The sequence below is a fragment of the Eurosta solidaginis genome, chromosome 3, assembly GCF_040869045.1.
Source record: "Eurosta solidaginis isolate ZX-2024a chromosome 3, ASM4086904v1, whole genome shotgun sequence".
Taxonomy (NCBI): Eukaryota; Metazoa; Arthropoda; class Insecta; order Diptera; family Tephritidae; genus Eurosta; species Eurosta solidaginis.
In genome coordinates, this window is record NC_090321.1 from 154,243,700 (window position 1) to 154,267,474 (window position 23,775).

At 42.5% G+C, this 23,775-nt stretch overlaps 1 protein-coding gene and 1 long non-coding RNA gene across 9 annotated transcripts in view; one reads left to right on the top strand and one right to left on the bottom strand.

Moving 5' to 3' along the window:
- LOC137244393 (protein transport protein Sec24C-like) overlaps window positions 1-23,775 on the top strand; it is an 81,714-nt gene that overhangs the window by 49,686 nt on the left and 8,253 nt on the right. Inside the window, exon 9 of one of the 8 annotated variants that reach the window (XM_067773358.1) lies at window positions 2,442-2,451. The exons of the other annotated variants lie outside the window; for them this stretch is intronic. The gene's annotated coding sequence lies outside the window, so the exon portion shown is untranslated. Of the gene's footprint in view, window positions 1-2,441; window positions 2,452-23,775 lie in introns of those variants that run through there. 8 annotated transcript variants of the gene reach the window in all.
- LOC137244398 (uncharacterized) lies at window positions 141-2,951 on the bottom strand. The gene is made up of 2 exons (XR_010950964.1): window positions 1,800-2,951; window positions 141-1,740 (listed from the first exon to the last, which is right to left on the bottom strand). It is a non-coding gene; the product is annotated as an uncharacterized lncRNA (long non-coding RNA).

The window sequence follows — 23,775 nt, forward strand, 5'->3', positions numbered from 1 at the left end:
TTTCCTCTACATTTTCGAGGCATTTGACAATCAATTTTACTGCGGTTTTACCGTTTATATAACCGCCACATAACTTGAATTTTACCTGCCGATTTACTTTACCTGTAGCAGCCACGAGAATAAAATATGAACCAAAAAAGTTTAATTTTCAATATTTATTTTTAATTATAATAACCAAACATAACATATAATATAAACATTTATTTAAAACATATCATTAGATTTAGTCAATTTTTGCCAAAAAAAGAATATATGAGGCGCCTAGATGCAAAACCAGATATTTAAAAATTTTTTAAATAATATTTAAATTGCGACCATATTGCATCGCCTAGCAACATTCTAAAAACCCGTGTTGAAAATTCATAACAATTTACAAAATTTCAGCTTTTTTGTGCTTTTCTATGTTTTACATATCATGGATTCATCTGGTTTTGCATCTTGGAGCCTCATATATTCATGAAATTGCAACTTAAATTAATACATTTAATATAAAAAGGAAGTAAGTACTTTAATAATAACATAAAAATATATTAATTGCTTTGAGTTATATTGCTGCTGCAGCTAACTTTACATTTGGACAATTCAGAAGTGTGTTATATTCATGTATAATTTGAGTTGTTTACATGGTTTCGAATACAAAATTTGATTATTTGAATAAATTTAAGTCTACAACTTAAAGCTAAGTAGAAATTCAGATTAGATTTACTCTTGTTTTCAAATCAAGAATAATATTCAAAGGTGTCGTGGAATCGGATTGTTGTCGTAATTGAATTTGAAAGTAATAAAGTAAAAAAAAAAATTAGACTAGTAATTGAGTCACACTTATTATTGTTCTAAATCTAATCATTCAAGCAATAATTCTGAAACCCTAGCAGGAGTATTGACACATACCTTATTATAATAATTCTGCAACCCTTAGCAGGAGTATTGATTGGTTTCAAATTTAATTCCGATAGCAATCGTATCACATCCCTTATTATATATGTACGTGATATTGCAATTTAAATTAATACAATTGATATAAAGAAAAGTAAGTACTTTAATAATAACATAAACTCTCTTAATTGGTTTTTGTTTTCCAATTGAAATCTTTTCTAAGAGAGCAGAAAATAATTTTAAGCTTTAGAAAAAACTCCAATTATTTGAATAATCTACAACTTAAAGCTTAGTAAAAATTCAGATGAGGTTTACTCTTTTTTCAGATCAAGAATATTCAAAGGTGTCGTGGAATCCGATTGCTGTCGTAATTGATGAACTTAAAAATGTACGACTTGTAATTAAGTCAGACTTATTATTGTTCTAAATCTAATTATTCAAGCAATAATTCTGCAACCCTTAGCAGGAGTATTTGTTGGTTTCAAATCTAATTCCGACAGCAATCGTATCACATCCCTTATTACATATGTACGTGATATTGCAACTTAAATTAATACTGTTGATATACAGAAAAGTAAATACTTTAATAATAAAAAAATTCTCTTATTTGGTTTTTGTTTTCCAATTGAAATCATTTCCTGTGCAAGCACATCGCTAACCTGTGTTGGCAAAAGATATGATTATACTGTCTTCGATAGAAGTCGGACGAGCCGCTACTCGGCGAAGTAGAGATGACCGTTGTGTCGGTGGCAGCTGTTACAACAGCAGTTTCTAACTTTACACCATCCGTACAGTGTGATGAATGCTTCACTGCCTTTTCCAATTGCTTGGCGCCAGCAATTTTTGCTGTTTGTAAAGCTTTAGCTGTAATGCAAATATATAGATGGGTTAAAGTGGTTTTCGTATGTTATTCAACAACTCACCCTATACCATCATCACAGCCTCCTCATCGATTTTGAATATGTGTACTGTTTCAGTATTCAGACCCAGTTCGTTTGGTGCAATATTTTCGATTTGATGAATATGTATACTATCCGTTAGGCAGACAATTAGGTGCAATCGATTCATTCATATACTGTGGGTATTTGAGCCGTATACGGAATGGCAGATATTTTGATTCTTTTTGAAGTGTAACCTTTGTACACAGTTAGGTTTCTCTGCTGTCACCATCAGCTATTGAAGAAACGATCGACCAAGATAATATGTGAGATTTACAAGCATAGATTTCTTCCACCTTTTCACAGTTATTGATGGAGAAAATGCGAAAGCCATATTTACCATCCAATACCGAAATAGAACTGTAGAGGAAGAAACATTTTATAAAATTTAATAAAATCAAAAAATGATAGTTGTGCTAAAATGGGGTAACGTATTGTATGTTAAAGTATAGCGAAGTCTCAGCGGCTTTGTCCTGGTGAAAATTGAGTTTGAATAGGTTTTATTCTTCATTCTTAGAAACATGTACGAAGGTACCTGGTAAGATATTAAAAATCCTCAACGCTTTTTTTGCTATAACTTAAAAAAACTCATATTCAAACTTCTGCTTAACTTCTACATATCAATAGCTACCTTTACCACCAGGAGTCACTATTTCTTCTACGCCTATGCTATTGTTTCCTACATCGATGAGCTTTGTAATAAAATAAACAGCTATCTCCCCAATCTCTCCAGTTTTGTCGCCTCGCGAAACCTGATGTTGTCACCAACCAAATCATCGGTGACCTTATTTAAAACATGACCGCGCTAAATGTCGACCATATGGCATTACCCTACCGACTGTCTTACACCCTAAAATTTTGGGTGTGACTTTCGATCAGGATCTACATCTTGGAGAGCATGCACTAGCAATTGTAACGAAAATCGTCGTTGGTGTGAGGTCTTAGCCGATCTCCATAGCGCCCGACTATGAGGAGGAGCTGTTTAGGACTGGCATCTACGCCGTTTCGCCTCATAGGAGGGCGGCGGGATGTCGGTGACCAAGAACTGCCAACCCCCTAATCCAGGGTGTTATGCGGACCGTGCCTATTGGAAGATTTGTAGCCAGGGGATAAATTCGGCTGTATTCGAACGGAGCCTTCTCGATACCGGACCACCTCGGGAAGTATTGATAGCCTAACCACAGTAGGGGGCGCTGCTGTGGCTGACGGTTCTTTCCCCGTATATAATACTGGATCGCTGAGCCCGCCTTGTCGGGCTGGTGGTCGTACGACCAAGATGAACGACTCATTACTTAATTTTCATAAGGACGAGGATAAGAAGAGGACTGAGGCGCAAGCCAAGGACGACAAATACGCATTAAGCGATGCGTCGGACTCAGGGAGCGAGAGTAGTGCTGATTCAATGAACTCCGTATTGCAGAAGCACACAAATGAAAAAGGAGTAGAAGGGTACGGAGCAAAGAGCTCTCTCGAAGTACCGTGCAGTACTAAGAATTGTACAACGCTTGGGAGCAGTGGTGGACCCAACAGAAGAGGAGATCGAGCGCTTGGCATGGGCTCATGAGGCGGTAGAAGTAGGTCGACGGCAGTTCAAAAGGTTTGCTGCGAGAAACCCTCGGTTCTGCAACCGGTATGAGGAGGAAGAAGCGTCGAATGGCAGAATGAAAAAGCAACGTTCAGTGGAAGGCGACAAGCCTGCTTTCAAGAGGCAGAAAAGGCCCAGTCCCAGAGCCGCGACGCAGGGCAGTCCCATAGACAATACAAGTAGGCCCAAAGCTGTAAGACAGATGGGCCCCAATAGCGAGGTAGCAACTACCTCGAAGGCTGCGAGTCAGAGGGAAGTTCCAACTATGGAAGTAGGAGATAAGCCAAAGGAAGATACCGCTAAGACTCCGACTTTCTCGGAGGTACTAAAGGGAGCTAAGACTCCGGCTTTCTCGGAGGTGCCAAAGGGAAATAACACTAAGACGCCGGCTGTTCCCGAGAAGATGAGTGATGTGGCAAAGCAGTCATTGACTGTGGCGCTGGTTGATCGTAGCAGTCCTTTCGAACAGATGACTAGTGAAAGGTGGAGATCTGTAGAAGAGGAGCTTATTAGCTTAATGCTTAAGATGATGCGGGAATAACCAAGTAAACTCCTTCCAACATTTGATTCGGGGGATGGTATAATGGTATGAAGATGATAGCGTGCGACAACATCGCGAGCTTGCGATGGCTGGAGGAAGTGGTTCCAAACCTCCAAAGGCAGGGCACGAACGCGCGTTTTGAGATGGTGGATAAAGCGCAAATCCCCAAGGTACCAAAAGTTAAGGTATGGATACCATGCGTGATGAAGTCGGAGGATACACTGCGACTTTTGCAGAATCAGAATCCGAACATACCGACACAGGATTGGAAGGTACTTACTGTATCTCGGCCTACGGAGGAAGGTCAGTTATACAGCTTCTAAATAAACAAGCAGGCAGAGGATATATTGTACACGCAGCTTGGAAAAATGTCCTTAGGAACAGGCAAAATGTATATGCGACTCAGGAAAAGAAGTCGCGGGTATTAAAGTCCTAACACGCTGGACGTGGGCGAAGTCGAAAAGGACCTCAAAAGCCTAAGGGAAAAATACAGGTGGAGGTAGCCCACGTCACCCCGAATGTGTTAGAAGGGGAGCAACAGCCAGATGGTGCTGTGAGTCGCACAGAGGAACACCCGGCACAACAGGTACAAGAGGCTGAAGGGGGCTTCGAACACTCTAACCCAAAAGGGCTAGGGGAGGACGACGACGTCACGATGAAGGTGCTGGAGGGGACAAGCAGCCCATTGGTGCTGCGAGTCCTACAGATAAACCTCCAACACAGTAAAGTGGCGTCGAGCGAACTCCTCCTCCTAACGCGCTGATCCAGGAGCCGTGGCTTCCATCGGGAGGAAAGGTTTCTGGACTTAGCGCGCGCGGATTTGGCGTTTACTATGCGCAAACGGAAGGACGGGTGCGAGCTGTAGTAATGATAAGGAAACAGCTGTATTCATATATGCTGCCTAATTACACTAATGAGGACCTCGTAGTGGTGGTGAAATCGCCGGGCTCAGATGGTACATGTCCGGCCATGCTACAAGTTTCAAGTAGGGCAGTCGTGGGATGGCTTAAAATAATATTCGATGGGTGCATAAACTGAATAATGTACCGCACTCTTGGAGAAATGCTCGTGTAGCTTTCCAACCAAAGGCGGGGAAGATCGGTCACGTGTATCCCAAAGATTATAGACCCAATAGCTTAACATCATTTCTGCTCAAACCCTTTGAGAGGCTGATAGATGTGTACATAAAATGCAACGTGGATGAAAAGCTGCTCTCCACAACACAACAGGCTTACACCAAAGGCAAGTCAGTAGACACCGCATTGTATAGGGTGGTAATAAACATAGAAAAAGCCCTGGAATATAAGGAATATGCTCTAGAAGTCTTCTTAAGCATTGCCGGGGCTTTCTAAATGGGCGATTATTGATGGTCTTAATTACGTTAAAGTACATCCAGCCTTACCCAGATGGATCGACTGCATGTTAAACTGCAGTAAGATTACATCGCAATGGGGATTGTACGCGGCCACGAAATTAGTGGACAGGGGCACTCCGCAGGGAGGGGTGCTATCACCTCTGCTGTGGACGCTGGTCATTAATCAATTGCTTAGGGGATTCTACGAGGGACCAGAAAAACTTACGGTTTACGCAGATGAAGTTGCATATGGTGTTGTTTACAAAGAGGTACAAGGTCCCTAATTGGACCAGGCCTAAGTTAGGAGGGGCGACCCTACGGGAGAAACCTTGCACAATGCTAGAACAAGTGCATGGTGCTATATAATTGTGAATTCTTTCGATGAGCACAAATATCAAATCAAAAGTTTTTGTCGAAATAAACAGCAAAAATCATTGTATTTTAAAGACTTTGGGAAAATTTTAGAATAGCACCCCCCGAGTTCGGGGTAAAACTTGGTATCAAATGAAAGAGGGAGTTCTCCCGATCACAAATATATATATTTTGAAGTGCGCAAACTTATAATTTAAAAGTTATTTGTTGTTAAAGTTTGCATATTTAGCAAATTTCTATATCACTTTAAATTACAATTTACACATCTTTCAAAACCTTAATCCACATAAATATCTATATAAATTGGCAACAATAAACTTTTATTGCATTTTTGTATATTTCACATTTCATTTTTGCATTGTTTTTACTTATTATAAATGTTTTTATTAAATCAATCGCGCTTTTGTAGCAACATGCACATATATATATATATATATATATATATATATATTTTATTGATCACATTACAAAGCTGTGCTGCCACATATGTATATATACGTATACACATATAAAATTTGTATAGAAATGTGCAAACTTTAACACCAAATAACTTTTAAATTATAAGTTTGCGCACTTTAAATATATATATTTGTGATCTGGAGAACTCCCCCTTAATTTTAAATCTTTCCGGAGATATTCCACTTAAAACTCTCAAAATTGGAAAAATTTTCCACCACCAAATGTTTTGCTGTCTCTGCTGAATTAGAAATGGCGGATTTTTTTGCACGCAAAAATTACGTATTTTGCTATCCCTATAAAAATAACAGGTGCGAGAGAGCATGATACATTGTGGGAAAGCAAAATTTGTAAGCATGCTATTTCATTTGCACAGTTTTTCATTCCAAATCGTCACCCCTGTCAAAAATTCGTGTGGCTGTGTGCGTTTTTGGTCACACGCTTTTTGCAGGGTATGATCGGCACTCTGATGTTTGTGAGTGTACCTAGCCTGACGTAGCAATATAGGAGTATTACATATATGATTGTTTTCCACAAATATTTTTCGGTTTTATTTTTTGACATATGTATATTTCGCTAGATTTTTAGTTTAAATAATCACTGTTTTTGTTGATCGCACTATTTAACTACTCTGTTGGTATGCGATCGTTAAATATTAAATTGTAGCTTCAAATTTTAATTTAAGAATGTTCCATGATAACTAAAGTTGCGGTTAGGAATCCCGTATAATTTATATATTTAAAATTGTTTTTAAATATTTGTATGATCACACTAATATAGGTTAGGTTAGGTGGTAGCTGTCCTGATAAGGATAGCTTACTTGGACAACATGAAGGTCCGTTGTGATACCACATACACCAAAAATAACGGCGACTTAGATCTAGCTACTTAGAGAATCGTTGAGTAGCAACGATAAAGCTCCGAATGATACCGATCTCAACTTTGGATAAATCATCGGGAGATCCAAGTGTGTCGCGACCGAAGTACTTTCGCCTAGTTCTGGCAAAAGCTGGGCAATCAAGCATAAAGTGATTTGGTGATTCCATCTCATCGTCCTCCATACAGCTACAGCAGGATGGAGTTTCCAGTATATTGAGACGTACCGCATGGATACCCATCGGACAGTGCCCCGTCAAAACCCCAATGACCATTGATAGGTGAGCCTTAGTGAACCCAATTATTTCAGCAGACCTCCTGCCATCCACTTTCGGCCAGAAAGTTCTTGCTACCCTGCAAGACGTGGTGTCCACCCAACGTTTGCTGAGCTGACTCGAGACCCAGCTATGGAGGAGCAACCCACAGGTGGCCAGCGGAATCGCGAAATCCCTACAGCCATCTTCATCCGGTTCAGTTGTAACGATGCGGGCTAAGCGATCCGCTTGACAGTTAACCGGGATATCACTGTGGCCCGGGACCCAGATAATCTTAATTGTAAAATAATTCGATGCAATCGCAAGCGAGGTCAGGCACTCCCAGACCACCCTCGATCGCACTGTAGTTGAGCTCAAGGCCTTGATAGCCGTTTGGCTATCAGAGTAGATGTTAAATTCCCTAACCGTATTTGCACTGGATAGCATTCCATCCGCCGCATCCTTAATCGCAGCAACTTCCGCTTGGAATACACTGCAGTGTTCAGCCAACTTAAACTTGCGGCTTACATTTAGCTGTTGACAAAAGACCCCCCCGCCAACCTTTCCGTCCAACTTCGACCCATCCGTGAACAAGTTAACCGGTCCCAGGCCGTCCGTTGCACTGACACTAACATTTTGGAGGTGCTCGCCGTGTCCAGTGCTTTCCACCAGACCAGCACCCCATATAGCAGAATCAGTTTGACCACCATCTCATAAAACCAGTGTACTACTCCTGACGAGAGCCCCCCTGCAGCAGTACAAGGCAACGGCGGCCTTCCTGGCCCGATCTTCCACATTGGGTCTCCAGGACAGTTCTTTGTCCAAAACAATCCCCAAATATGTAACCCTATTAGAAAGTACCAACGGTACCCCCCCAATCGAGGGAGTTCTGAAATCGGGCATCTTATATCTCCTTGTAAAAAGAACAAATTCCGTTTTTCCCGTTGACCGCCAAACCACATGATTCAGCCAACCTAGCCACAGTATCCAAGTAGCCCTGCAGAACATCGCGCAGGATGCCCAGAAATTTGCCTCTGACTAGGATAGCGAGGTCATCTGCATAGGTAACCACCCGACAACCATTGGTCTCCAGATCCACAAGAAGCTCGTTGACTACCACAACCCAGAGCAGAGGAGATAGGACACCCCCCTGTGGCATTCCCGTACACACCTTCCTCTTAATTATGGCACCTCCCCACTCCACTGCGACAATTCTGCCGCATAGAGGCTTGTTAATAAATTCAACCAGATTCGCCTCGACTCCTAAACCCACCAGAGCTCTTTTGATTGCCCCCGGTAAGACATTGGTAAAATCCCCCTCCATGTCTAGAAAGGCACCCAGAGTATACTCTTTGTGTTCTAGGGACCCCTCTATTTGCTTTACAATCGAATGGAGAGCCGTTTCCGTCGATCTGCCCTTGCAGTACGCATGTTGTGAAGCCGACAGTAACCCCCGAGGTATCCTTTCCCGTAGGTACAGGTCAATCAACCGCTCAAAGGTCTTAAGAAGAAAGGACGAGAGACTGATTGGCCTGCAATCCTTAGGTGATACAAGAGAGCTTCTGCCGGCCTTCGGAATGAAAATAACCATAACCGAGGGCCAAGACTTCGGGATATAGTTAAGCCTGAGGCAGTTAGAGTAGATGATGGCCAACCAGCGGCAGGAAGTCCCCAAAGGCTGTTGAAGTTGCGCAGGAATGATTCCATCCGGGCCCGGAGACTTATAGGGCTTGAACGACCCTATTGCCCAGGTTATTTGACTTTCCCGTATTGGAATGGCAGGCACTTCTGCATGGCCAACGCCCGCCGACCATGTAGGCGAAGATCCCTGCGCAATTGGGACATCGGGAAAATGATTATCCAGTAAAAACCTTCCTCTCTACTCGTCGACCAGTCCCCACCATCATCTCTCAGATACCCCAGAAGAGCGGGATTCCTAGAGAGTATTTTTCTAAACCTCGCCGATTCATTGCAGCCTTCTACGTGTTTGCAGAAGCTTCGCCATGAATCTCGCTTGGCTATCCTTATTTCATATTTATAAATACCCAGACTCACCTTATAGAGCTCCCAGTCCTAGGGTAGTTTACTCCTCCTGGCTCTGTTGAAGAGCCGCCGACTGGACGCTCTTAGGTCGTCAAGAGAATCCGACCACCAGGGCGGCTTGCCCTTTCCCCTGTAAGTTTTGAATCGACAGGACAGTTGAAATGCGATATTGCTTGCCGATGTGAAGTTTCACACCAAAACGTCTATCGCAGATTCGGACAGGTCCGAACTAATGGTAGGCGCCGCAGGCAACAGCTCTCCCAGCTTTCTACAAACAAGTCCCAGTTAGTACTTTTGGGGTTCCTAAAAGATATTTTACCGGGACGTTCTTCGTTCAGCGACACCTGAATATATCGGTGATCAGAGAAGGAGTGCTCGTTGAGAAACCTCCAGCCAGATATCCGACCTTCCAGCTCTCTACTAACCAGGGTGAAGTCCAGGACCTCCTCCCTTACCGCAGTAATAAAAGTCGAGTCATTCCCCCTATTGCATATACAAAGCCCCTCATCTACAGTAAAAGTAAATAAAGACTCACCTCTAGTGTTGGTATCCGAGCTTCCCCAGATGCTATGATGGGCATTAGCATCGACACCGATGATCACGCCAACACCTCTCCGCCTTGCGTCAGCGATGATTTCGCCCAGTATCGCAGGGGGTGGTCCCGCTACGTCCCGATGGGGCATGTACGCTGAGACCACCCACATTTCATTACTGCCTCGCTCGAGGCAGACCGTGGTTACGTCAGCATTGCTGAAATTAGAGCGAATAAAAGCTTTAATCTCTTTTTTAACAAGCACACAGGATCTAGGCCTACCTGCCTCCCCATGCACCAAGGTGTTGAATTTTCCAGTCCTTAATCCAGAAATCTTTCTGCCGTTGCTACTCAGCCACGGCTCCTGGACAAGGACTATATCCACTCCGCCTTTTTCAAGGCAGAGAAACAAATTCGCGGAAGCCGCCTTAGAATGCTGAAGATTGATTTGACGGATTTCCATCAAAACCGCTCTTCTTCCGCACTCCACACTTGGCGTATTCGTGTTAGTCTTGTCCATTCTAAAAAAAGTCCCTCCTCAAGGCCGCTATCCGAAGCCGATTGTGTAATCGCCCTTCAACGGTCTCGGGGTTATCTATGCCACGCAGGGAGGCCTCGCGAGGGTTGACGCAGTACCTTATGGGTAATGCGTTCAGAGCCAGACCGGACGCAAAGCGGGAAATTTTTCAACCGCACCTACACCACCAACTTAACGGCGAGGGAGCCGGAATGTACCTTGAGGCCCGCCACGGTTTTAACGGGACGTGGGCAGGTGCAGCATTTGCCTACCAGCCATTTCTGTAAGATTTCACCCCGACCTACTGAGGTGGCAGAATACTGCACCTACCAGCCCAAAGTCATCAAGTCCAAAACAGAGTCAAAATCAAAATCCCCAACAATCCAGTTCGTCACCGTTGTGTACCGATCTTGACCATTAACAGGGTCCTCCCTCCCCTGAGCTCGGCACAATGACTCAGGGGTGCGGGTTTTATCGAGTTGTCCTCTCTAGATCCGCCATTATCAGTAGAAGCAGGGGCACCTCGTGCAGGACGTAATAACTAATCACGTGCGACAATTCGTCACTATGGATGGTCTAAGACTGATACCAGTCCCTAATCCAGAATGAAAAATTTAATTGTTTTAAATTAAAATAGGTCGTTTTTGGGAAATATCCATATAAAATTGGTCTTGATAGAATTATTCCAAATAAGTTTGTATCTGCAGATATATTGATGGATGTTCAATAAAAGTTGTTGATGGTGGTTGAAATAAAATAAGTACTGATGGGACAGATTCGCAGGTACGCAGGATCGCCAATAATATTAACTCACTAATTATACCTTTTAATATTTTTTTGGTAATTCTTTACTTTAGCTCACAACTGCTAAAACTTATCCAAAAATATCGGGAGGTGTCAAAAGAAGCGTTTTCAACCCAGGAAGACGAATCCGAAAGCGGAAATAAAATTTTTTGTTTCTGTCAAAAGATATTTCCAAAAAACCGAAAGATGGCCCCGGAGCGCTCCGAAACCGGGGGTGGGATCTATGCATTGGCGGCCTTCGGCCGCGCTTATAAAAAATGGTAAAAGTCTAGTTGAGGGGTCGACAGCTAATACCTGTCCAAAAATATCGAGAGAGGTGTCCAAAGACGCGTATTGACCTCGAGAACAAGAAAAATTGTATCTCTGGCCGGAGATATTTGCAGTTGAAGTTGACGATTTTCATGTAGTTGTTGTGTTGTTGTTGCACCCACAAAAAAAATTGTGTTTTGCGCGGTTTTTGGTCTCCAAACCGGTGTTGGACCCACCCAGGGTAATTTTTTATAAGCGCGGCCGAAGGCCGCCAACACAGAAAGGTGTTCTGCGCAAAAATACTATGGATACCACCCCCGCTTTCGGAAGGACCCGCGGGTAATTTTTCGGTTTTTCGTTAATATCTTTTGAACGAGTTAAAATTTTTATTTTCCACCTTCGGATAACTAATACTGATGTCAAGGCACGTCGATTGACACCTCTCTCGATATTTTTGGTAGCGTAATAGCAGTCGACCCCTCAACTAGACTTTTACTGCTTTTTTCCCTGTCGCCGCTTGACGCTCAAACGCGTGGACGGTTTTAACCAAACTTACACACAGGTCAGGTACATGGCCCCGCATGGTTCTTATGTATTTTTTTTTTAAATCGGGGAAGGGGGCGTGGCACCTCCCATACAAATGTGATTTTTCATTCTCAATATCTTCGGAAGTATTAACGCTAGACTACTGAAATTTGGTAAGGCGTTATGTAAGGTAAGTCCCTATCCCTATCCCTTTTTGAAATCGGAAAAAGGGGCGTGGCACCTCCCATACAAATGGGATCTTTCATACTCAATATCTATGCAACTATTAATCCTAGAATACTGAAATTTAGTAAGGCGTTATATAAGGTAATTATATATCCTTATTTGTATCCCTTTTTGAAATCGGAAATGGGATCTTTCATACTCAATATCTATGGAAGTATTAATGTTAGACTACTGACAATTTGTAAGGCGTTATATAAAGTAAGTCCCTATCCCCATCCCTATCCATTTCCCTATTGAACAAACATATTTTTTTTCTTTTCCGCACTTTTTTTTCATTCCGTAGACTTAATTTACAATAAGAAATTTCCTACACATCACTTATGTATCTATATCTTATCTATTCTATACATATTGTCACGGATATTAACAACACTAAGTTATACCATCACTAAGGCGATGCCAAGGCCCCGATAAGCAGTATTTACGTCAATAATCAAATCATGTATACACATATATAAGGCAGCCGAAATATGTCACACACAGATGCATTTACTTATACGCCTATGTATGCGCGAGAGACTGTAAACTACAAACATTCACATAAATAATTCAATCATTATGTATCTACATAAACGAATAAATAATTGCGTCTACACATATGTACGTATGCGAGCAGCGGAGCGGCAATGCACAAACACATGCATATATCTTATCTGAGTTGTCACAAGAGAGAGCAATAATTTGTGCACGTAGTTGTGGCTGGCGATTTTGTAGCCGAACTAACTAGTAACTTCTGGAAATCGAAGAGCCTAGAAGTATGCAGCGTAAACTATAAAAGCGGTGGGCGAGTAAGAAGTAATTCAGTTTGATTTGAGATTTGGATTAAGCGCTATCTAGCGAGCTATAGCAGTATTATTTTGAATAGTAGAGTTTCATTTGAGCTGTGAATCAGTTTGGTTATTAAGTAAGTTATTCCCTGCAAAGTACAAGTGTTATTGTGAAGTACTTGAATAAAGGCCATTTTGCATTATTACATATTGGAGTTATTTATTCAACAGTTTAGCGATACGAACTTAGCGGAGGGTTGCAAATAAGAGGATTTGCAGCAAATTCGTTACAATTGGTGTCAGAAGAGGAATTGTTGAATAAATTCCAGAGGACAACAAGGACATGGCAAAGTTCAGTGAATTAAAGATCCAGCAACTAAAGAAGGAGTTGGAGAACCGTGCATTGAATACAAGCGGCGTTAAACTCGAACTTCAGGCACGGCTAAGAGAGGCAATGGAAGCAGAAGGAATTGATGTGGAAGAGTATGTCTTTCATCTTGATGGCGAGGAGACAACAAAAATTGAAGAGAAAAACGAAACATCGCAGACGGTTACCGGCACAGACTTGAACATGATATTGGCTGCAATATCTGCACAAACATCGACAGTAGCATCAATGTCGTCACAAATGTCATCACAACTGGAAGAGCAGAAGACATATATGGCATCACAACTGGAAGAACAGAAGACATATATGGCATCCAAGATGGAAACTCAACTGGAAGAACAGAAAACGTATATGTCATCTCAACTGGAAGAACAGAAAACGTATATGTCATCTCAACTGGAATCGCAGGAGAACCGTATAACATCGAAGATTGAAGCACAAGAGGCACGAATATCCGAAATGTCGGCACAAATATCAGCGCAGATCTCTGCTCAACTGGAAGAGCAAGAAGGACGTATTTCCTTGAAGTTGGAGGCGCAAGATACAAAAATTTTACAGTTTGAAGAAAAAATCGAGGCCGAGGTGGATGCTTTGAGAGGACGTATCGAGCAGTTGCAACTAAATCGCCCAGCAGTTTCAACGAGTAATCCAAAAGTAAAAACACCATCCTTTGACGGTTCTTTTCCTTTTCAGGTCTTTAAGCTACAGTTTGAGAAGACCGCAGTAGTGAACCAATGGAATGCTGAAGATAAAGTTGCAGCTCTGTTCGTGGTACTGAAAGGGCCTGCCGCGGAAATCTTACAGACTATCCCAGAGTATGAGCGGAACCACTACGAAACATTGATGTACGCTTTAGAGAGACGTTACGGAAGCGAGCATAGGAAACAGATATTCCAAATTGAGTTGCAAAACCGCTACCAAAAAGCAAATGAGACATTGCAGGAGTTTGCTTCAGATATTGAAAGATTGGCTCATCTTGCAAATGCAGACGCACCCGTGGAATACACTGAAAGGGTAAAAATCCAGAGCTTCATAAATGGCATGCGAGATGTGGAAACGAAGCGGGCTACATATGCGAATCCAAAACTAACGTTTGCTGAAACGGTATCGCATGCACTGACTCAGGAAACAGCCTCACTTTTGAGTAAGCCAGCGTACAAAGCTCATCGCGTGGAAGTGGAAAAGCCAGACTGGGTAGACGCAATTTTGGAAGCATTGAAGGGTACGCAGCAGAAGAATAATGATGCAGTCAAATGCTTTAAGTGTGTAAAGCCAGGGCATATTGCGCGCTATTGCAACACCAACCCTAACAGTTCCAACAATGTGGGTGGTCGTAAACGCAGAGCAGAAGGAGATGAGCAAATCTCCAAGACAAATCAATCGTTAAACTAAAGCGAGTCAGCAGCAAGGGGCGACAGCTGACTCCCTCAATTTAATGCCCCATAATCTCTATCTCACAAGTTGGAAGAAGGAGGAGCAATCTTACTGTCGGAGGACATGTGGATGGAAAGGAACGTTTACTGACTGTAGATACGGGTGCATCTCATTCCATCATTTGAGCGGATTTAGTCAACAAGAAGATAAAACCATTGCATGGAGCAATATTGCGTACATCCACTGGAGAAGACACCCAGGTAATTGGAGAAGTAGAATGTGAAGTAGCAATTGGGAACGTCACGGTACTTCACAATTTTATAGTGGCAGGTATTGTTGATGAAATCATAATTGGAGTGGACTTCTTAATCAACCAAGGCATCAAAATCGATATGCAAAGCAAGAAGATGCGATATAAGAACATGGATGTGCCACTTAATTTCGGCTACGAGAGAGGCTACAGTAGTAAACGAGTGCTGGTGGAAGAGAGTCAGCAAATACCACCAAAATCAGAAGCAGTCATCTGGGCAAAGGTTGATGGAGATTGTGGGACAAACAAATTGTGGGTTGTCGAAGCAGCAAAGAAATCAGCACTAAACATACTTGTAGGGAAAACCCTGGCTATGACAAAACAAGATGGACATATTCCGGTAAGAGTACTCAATGAGTTCAAGTCACCACTCAAACTGACTAAAGGAGCTATTTTGGGAAGATGCCAAGAGGCTGAAGTAGTTATTAACTGTGAACAGCTCCAGGAACACGTTTCAGCTAGTAATACTGATCTTTCAAATGACATCACGGCATGGATGCAGGGGCTAGAGGAAGCATATCAGAGTAAGGCAAAACAACTGCTCCTAAAGTATGCGAACATATTTGACCAGGATGATTCTAAACCATGCCGCACCAACGTTGTGAAGCATCAAATTTACACTGGAGATGCGAGGCCGATCCGTCAAGCTCCACGTAGTGTTCCACTGGCGAAGCGGGAAGGTGTGAGTCAAATCATTCAAGAAATGAGCGACAGCGGCGTCATCGAACCATCAGCTATTCCATGGAGCTCACCGGTAGTACTTGTAAAAAAGAAGGATGGAAAAATGAGGTTTTGCGTGGACTACCGGAAGTTGAATGACGTAACGAAAAAGGATAGCTACCCATTGCCAAGAATTGACGACACTCTGGACTCGCTATCTGGTACGAAATGGTTTTCCACGCTGGACTTGAAAAGCGGCTACTGGCAAGTGGAGGTGAAGGAGGAAGATAAAGAGAAAACAGCCTTCAGTGTCGGTGATGGTCTTTGGCAATTTACAGTGATGCCTTTTGGACTTTGTAATGCACCAACTACTTTTGAGAGACTCATGGACCAGGTACTGAAAGGACTATATTGGAAAACATGCTTGGTGTACCTGGACGACATCATCGTATTGGGCAAGAACTTTGATGAACATCTTAAGAACTTGGAGGAAGTTTTCCAGAGAATAGCTGGCGCTGGTCTGAAGTTAAGTCCCAAAAAGTGTGCGCTGTTTAAAAAGGAAGTCAATTATTTGGGTCACAAGGTAACGACAGAGGGCATCTGCACTGCGAACGAAAAAATAGAGGCTGTAAAAGATTGGCCAAGACCACAGAACCTACATGAATTGAGAAGTTTTCTTGGGCTGTGCACATATTACCGCCGATTTGTACCAAATTTTTCCAGCGTAGCCCATAGCCTCCATGAGCTTACAAGAAAAAACAAAGCTTTTGAATGGAAGAAGGAGCAAGAAGTGGCTTTCCAAACATTGAAGGAGCGTTTGTGCACTGCTCCAATGTTAGCATATCCGATTCCAGGAGCAACATTTATTCTAGATACAGATGCGAGTGGTTATGCTATAGGAGGCGTTTTATCACAACTGGTCGATGGACAGGAGAAGGTAGTTGCATATTACAGCCGTTCGATTGGAAAACCAGAGAGGAACTACTGTGTTACGCGGAGAGAGCTGTTGGCATTGGTAGAGTGCATTAAACATTTTCACAAATACCTCTACGGCCAGCGATTCCGTGTCAGGACAGCTCACGCAGCGTTGAAATGGCTTCTGCAGTTCCGTAATCCGGAAGGACAATTGGCACGGTGGATCGAGCGACTACAAAGCTACGACTTTTCCATTGAGCATCGAAAAGGTAGTACCCATGGAAATGCTGATGCAATGTCACGAAGACCATGTAGTCTGGAATGCAAGCACTGCTCAAAGGCCGAGGCTAAAGAAGACATTATAGATGTCCGGCTAATGACTATAACGTGTACGAATGAATGGGACAAGGAACAACTAAGAAAGTGTCAGCTAGAAGATACAGATCTGTCACATGTTATGCAAGGGCTCGAACGAAACGAAAGACCAAGTAGAGAGGAGATGTCAGCAGAGAGTCCCATTGCGAAGTCATATTGGGCACAGTGGAACAGTTTAGAATTGATATCCGGTTGCTTGCATCGAGTATGGGAGAGTGAGGATGGTCAATGCAAGAAGAAACTGATAGTTGTTCCCAGGAAGAGGATTCCTGACGTGCTCAGCGAGCTGCACAATGGGCCAAGTGGAGGTCATCTTGGAATCACGAAGACACCCGAAAAAATTAAGCAGAGATTCTATTGGGTTGGTTGCCGTCAGTCGATCACCGACTGGATTGCCAACTGCGAGGTATGCAACAGAGCGAAAGGGCCCAAAACCCGAAGTCATGGCCAGATGAAGCAGTATATTTCAGGTGCACCATTTGAAAGGATCGCCATGGATGTCGCAGGTCCATTTCCTACGTACTGGTGGTTATGGATTATTTCAGTAAATGGCCAGAGGTATACCCAATCCCAAACCAAGAAGCAGAAACAGTAGCAGAAGTGGTAAAAAACGAATGGGTTGCAAGGTATGGTGTACCAGTGGAGTTACATTGTGACCAAGGCAGGAATTTTGAATCAGCTGTGTTCCAAGAAATGTGCAAGAAGTTGGGCATTCGAAAAACACGGACAACTGCATTGCATCCTCAGTCCGATGGTATAGTGGAACGCTTCAATAGAACATTGGAGGAGCATTTAAGGAAAGTTGTAGACAAGTACCATAAGGACTGGGATACACACATATCATTATTCTTGATGGCCTACCGATCGGCAGTACATGACACAACGGGCCAAACTCCCGCAAAGGTAATTTTTGGCAATAACCTTCGACTGCCAGCTGATTTGAAGTGTGGGATAGATGCCGATGCGGAGAGGAATGTCAAGAAATCCACTGGTGTCTTGGAAGAAGAGCTGAGAGAGATACACGATCTGGTAAGGCAACGAGCAAAGATTATGAGTGACAAGATGAAAGCGAGGTACGATAAAGCAATTAACTCGGAAGGGTTTCAGGAAGGAGATTTGGTGCTGCTATACAACCCACAACGAAAAAAAGGTTTGTCCCCGAAATTGCAGTGTAACTGGGAAGGCCCATACAAAGTTGTAAAACGGATCAACGATGTAGTGTACCGCATACAAACCACTACCAAACCACGAACCAAAATGAAAGTGGTTCATTTGGAGAGATTAGCAGCGTTTAGATCGAGAGATTTGTCTGACCGGGACGATCAGACTTAGGTGGAGGGCAGTGTCACGAATATTAACATCACTAAGTTATACCATCACTAAGGCGATGCCAAAGCCACGATAAGCAGTATTTACGTCAATAATCAAATCATGTATACACATATATAAGGCAGCCGAAATATGTCACACACAGATGCATTTACTTATACGCCAATGTATGCGCGAGAGACTGTAAACTACAAACATTCACATAAATAATTCAATCATTATGTATCTACATAAACGAATAAATAATTGCGTCTACACATATGTACGTATACGAGCAGCGGAGCGGCAATGCACAAACACATGCATATATCTTATCTGAGTTGTCACAAGAGAGAGCAATAATTTGTGCACGTAGTTGTGGCTGGCGATTTTGTAGCCGAACTAACTAGTAACTTCTGGAAATCGAAGAGCCTAGAAGTATGCAGCGTAAACTATAAAAGCGGGGCAGGCGAGTAAGAAGTAATTCAGTTTGATTTGAGATTTGGATTAAGCGCTATCTAGCGAGCTATAGCAGTATTATTTTGAATAGTAGAGTTTCATTTGAGCTGTGAATCAGTTTGGTTATTAAGTAAGCTATTCGTTGCAAAGTACAAGTGTTATTGTGAAGTACTTGAATAAAGGCCATTTTGCATTATTACATATTGGAGTTATTTATTCAACAGTTTAGCGATACGAACTTAGCGGAGGGTTGCAAATAAGAGGATTTGCAGCAAATTCGTTACAATATTATAAAAAGTAAACACTTTTTTTCTTGTCGCCGCTTGACGCTCAAACGGGTGGACGGATTTTAACCAAACTTACACACAGGTCAGGTACATGGCCGCGCATGGTTCCTATGTACTTTTTTTTTAAATCGGAGAAGGGGGCTTGGCACCTCCCATACAAATGGGATTTATCTTACTCAATATCTTTGGAAGTATTAATGTTAGACTACTGGACATATGTAAGGCGTTTATAAGGTAAGTCCCTATCCCCATCCCTATCCATTTCCCTATTGAACAAACATATTTTTTGCCTTTTCCGCACTTTTTTTTTTATTCCGTAGATTTAATTTACAATAAGAAATTTCCTACACATCACTTATGTATCTATCTATATCTTATCTTATCTATACATATTGTGACGAATGTTAGCAACACTAAGGGATTCTATCATCTCTAAGCCAATACTAAGCAGTGACTTGTATGCACACCAACACATCAATCATTATGTCTATACCTATGTCCATACAAGCAGCGGAGAGCAACGCACAAACACATGCATATATCTGAGATACCCCCCTAAAGTAGGCAATCATCTGTGAAAGTAACACTCACATATAAACGAGCATTGGCTATGCGAGAAGCTATAACAATCGTGCATCTGTAGTTATAGCTGAGAAATTTATAGCTGGTAAATGACTAGTAAATTCTAGAAATAGAAACGCCTAGAATTATGCGAACGAGTAATCACAGAGTATAAAAGGAGGTAAAGCTGAGAATCAGTAATCAGTATCTGTCGAGAAGTAGAAGTGTTATTGTATAGTACTTTAATAAATGCCATTTTGCATTAATGAATAGTGGAGTTATTTATTCAACAGTTTAGTGATTCGAACGTTAGTAGAGGATTTGGAATAAGCGGAATTTCAGTAAATTCGTTACAATTGGTGTCAGAAGAGGAATTGTTGAATAAATTCCGAAGATTTTGAATACAACAAGGACATGGCAAAGTGGAGTGAATTGAAGATCCAGCAACAGAAGAAGGAGCTGGAGAGCCGTGGATTGAATACAACCGGCAATAAACTCGAACTTCAGGCACGACTACGAGAGGCTATGGAATTGGAAGGAATTAATGTGGACGAGTATGTCTTTTATCCTGATGTGGAAGAATCAACAACAAAAATTGAAGAGAAAAACGAAACATCGCAGACAGTTACCAGCACAGACTTGAACATGATATTGGCTGCAATATCAGCACAAACATCGACATTAACATCAATGTCGTCGCAAATGTGATCTCAACTGGAAGAAAAGAAGACATATATGGCATCACAATTAGAAATACAGGAGGCACGCATTTCAGAAATGTCGTCGCAAATAACATCCAAGATGGAATTACAGGAGACACGTATATCCAAAATGTCGTCGCAAATGTCATCTCAGCTGGAATCGCGGGAGAACCGTATAACAGCGAAGATTGAAGCACAAGAGGCACGAATATCCCAAATGTCGGCGCAAATTTCATCACAGATATCATCGCAGATCTCTGCCCAACTGGAAGAGCAAGAGGACGTATTTTCTCAAAGTTGGAGGCGCAAGATACAAAAATTTTTTCAGTTTGAAGAAAAAATCGACGCCGAGGTGGATGCTTTGAGAGGACGTATCGAGCAGTTGCAACTAAATCGCCCAGCAATTTCAGCGAGTAATCCAAAGGTAAAAACACCATCCTTTGACGGTTCTGTTCCTTTGCAGGTCTTTAAGCTACAGTTTGAGAAGACCGCAACAGTGAACAACTGGAATGCTGAATATAAAGTTGCTGCATTGTTCGTAGCTTTAAAAGGACCAGCTGCGGAAATCTTACAGACCATCCCAGAGTACGAACGGAACAGTTATGAAGCATTGGCTGCTGTAGAACGGCGGTGCGGAAGCGAACACAGGAAACAGATCTACCAAATAGAATTGCAAAATCGCTACCAAAAAGCTAACGAAACTTTGCAAGAGTTTGCCTCGGATGTTGAAAGATTGGCTCATCTAGCAAATGCGGACGCACCCGTGGAATACACTGAAAGGGTCAAAATCCAAAGTTTTATAAATGGCATACGGGATGTGGAAACGAAGCGAGCGACATATGCAAACCCCAAACCTACATTCACAGAAACGGTATCTCATGCACTGATTCAGGAAACAGCTTCGCTTCTGTGTAAGCCAGTTTTCAAAGCATGCCGTGTGGAAGTAGAAAGGCCAGGGTGAGTAGACGCAATATTGGAGGCGCTGAAAGGATCGCAAAAGCGGAATGATAGAGTTATAAAATGCTTCAAATGCGGGAAGCCCTGTCACATTGCACGTCCTTGCGATCTCGGTCCTGGTAGTACCGACTTGGCTGGTCGTGAACGCAAAGCTGGAGGAGATACGCAAGAGCGCGTCAGATGTAAAGATCGAGAACTTGCCACAGCTATTGAATGTCCTGTGATATCTGTCTCGCAAATTGGAAGAAAATCGAGCAGTCTTACCGTCAGAGGAAATGTGGACGGCAAAGAACGTGTACCGACTGTAGATACGGGCGCATCTTATTCCTTGATCCGATCTGATTTGGTCAACAGGAGAGTAAAGCCATTACCTGGAGCAAGGTTGCGTACGGTCACTGACGAGTATAACCAAGTCCAGGAAGAAGTGATCTGTGAAGTCTTAATTGGTAAGGTCACGGTTTTACACAAATTCGTTGTGGCAGAGATCGTTCATGAAGTCATATTGGGAGTGGACTTCTTAGTTGACCATGACATCGGGATCGATATGCAGAGAAGGATTATGCGCTATGAGGGCTCGAACGAAACGAAAGACCAAGTAGAGAGGAGATGTCAGCAGAGAGTCCCATTGCGAAGTCATATTGGGCACAGTGGAACAGTTTAGAATTGATATCCGGTTGCTTGCATCGAGTATGGGAGAGTGAGGATGGTCAATGCAAGAAGAAACTGATAGTTGTTCCCAGGAAGAGGATTCCTGACGTGCTCAGCGAGCTGCACAATGGGCCAAGTGGAGGTCATCTTGGAATCACGAAGACACCCGAAAAAATTAAGCAGAGATTCTATTGGGTTGGTTGCCGTCAGTCGATCACCGACTGGATTGCCAACTGCGAGGTATGCAACAGAGCGAAAGGGCCCAAAACCCGAAGTCATGGCCAGATGAAGCAGTATATTTCAGGTGCACCATTTGAAAGGATCGCCATGGATGTCGCAGGTCCATTTCCTACGTACTGGTGGTTATGGATTATTTCAGTAAATGGCCAGAGGTATACCCAATCCCAAACCAAGAAGCAGAAACAGTAGCAGAAGTGGTAAAAAACGAATGGGTTGCAAGGTATGGTGTACCAGTGGAGTTACATTGTGACCAAGGCAGGAATTTTGAATCAGCTGTGTTCCAAGAAATGTGCAAGAAGTTGGGCATTCGAAAAACACGGACAACTGCATTGCATCCTCAGTCCGATGGTATAGTGGAACGCTTCAATAGAACATTGGAGGAGCATTTAAGGAAAGTTGTAGACAAGTACCATAAGGACTGGGATACACACATATCATTATTCTTGATGGCCTACCGATCGGCAGTACATGACACAACGGGCCAAACTCCCGCAAAGGTAATTTTTGGCAATAACCTTCGACTGCCAGCTGATTTGAAGTGTGGGATAGATGCCGATGCGGAGAGGAATGTCAAGAAATCCACTGGTGTCTTGGAAGAAGAGCTGAGAGAGATACACGATCTGGTAAGGCAACGAGCAAAGATTATGAGTGACAAGATGAAAGCGAGGTACGATAAAGCAATTAACTCGGAAGGGTTTCAGGAAGGAGATTTGGTGCTGCTATACAACCCACAACGAAAAAAAGGTTTGTCCCCGAAATTGCAGTGTAACTGGGAAGGCCCATACAAAGTTGTAAAACGGATCAACGATGTAGTGTACCGCATACAAACCACTACCAAACCACGAACCAAAATGAAAGTGGTTCATTTGGAGAGATTAGCAGCGTTTAGATCGAGAGATTTGTTTGACCGGGACGATCAGACTTAGGTGGAGGGCAGTGTCACGAATATTAACATCACTAAGTTATACCATCACTAAGGCGATGCCAAAGCCACGATAAGCAGTATTTACGTCAATAATCAAATCATGTATACACATATATAAGGCAGCCGAAATATGTCACACACAGATGCATTTACTTATACGCCAATGTATGCGCGAGAGACTGTAAACTACAAACATTCACATAAATAATTCAATCATTATGTATCTACATAAACGAATAAATAATTGCGTCTACACATATGTACGTATACGAGCAGCGGAGCGGCAATGCACAAACACATGCATATATCTTATCTGAGTTGTCACAAGAGAGAGCAATAATTTGTGCACGTAGTTGTGGCTGGCGATTTTGTAGCCGAACTAACTAGTAACTTCTGGAAATCGAAGAGCCTAGAAGTATGCAGCGTAAACTATAAAAGCGGGGCAGGCGAGTAAGAAGTAATTCAGTTTGATTTGAGATTTGGATTAAGCGCTATCTAGCGAGCTATAGCAGTATTATTTTGAATAGTAGAGTTTCATTTGAGCTGTGAATCAGTTTGGTTATTAAGTAAGCTATTCGTTGCAAAGTACAAGTGTTATTGTGAAGTACTTGAATAAAGGCCATTTTGCATTATTACATATTGGAGTTATTTATTCAACAGTTTAGCGATACGAACTTAGCGGAGGGTTGCAAATAAGAGGATTTGCAGCAAATTCGTTACAATATTATAAAA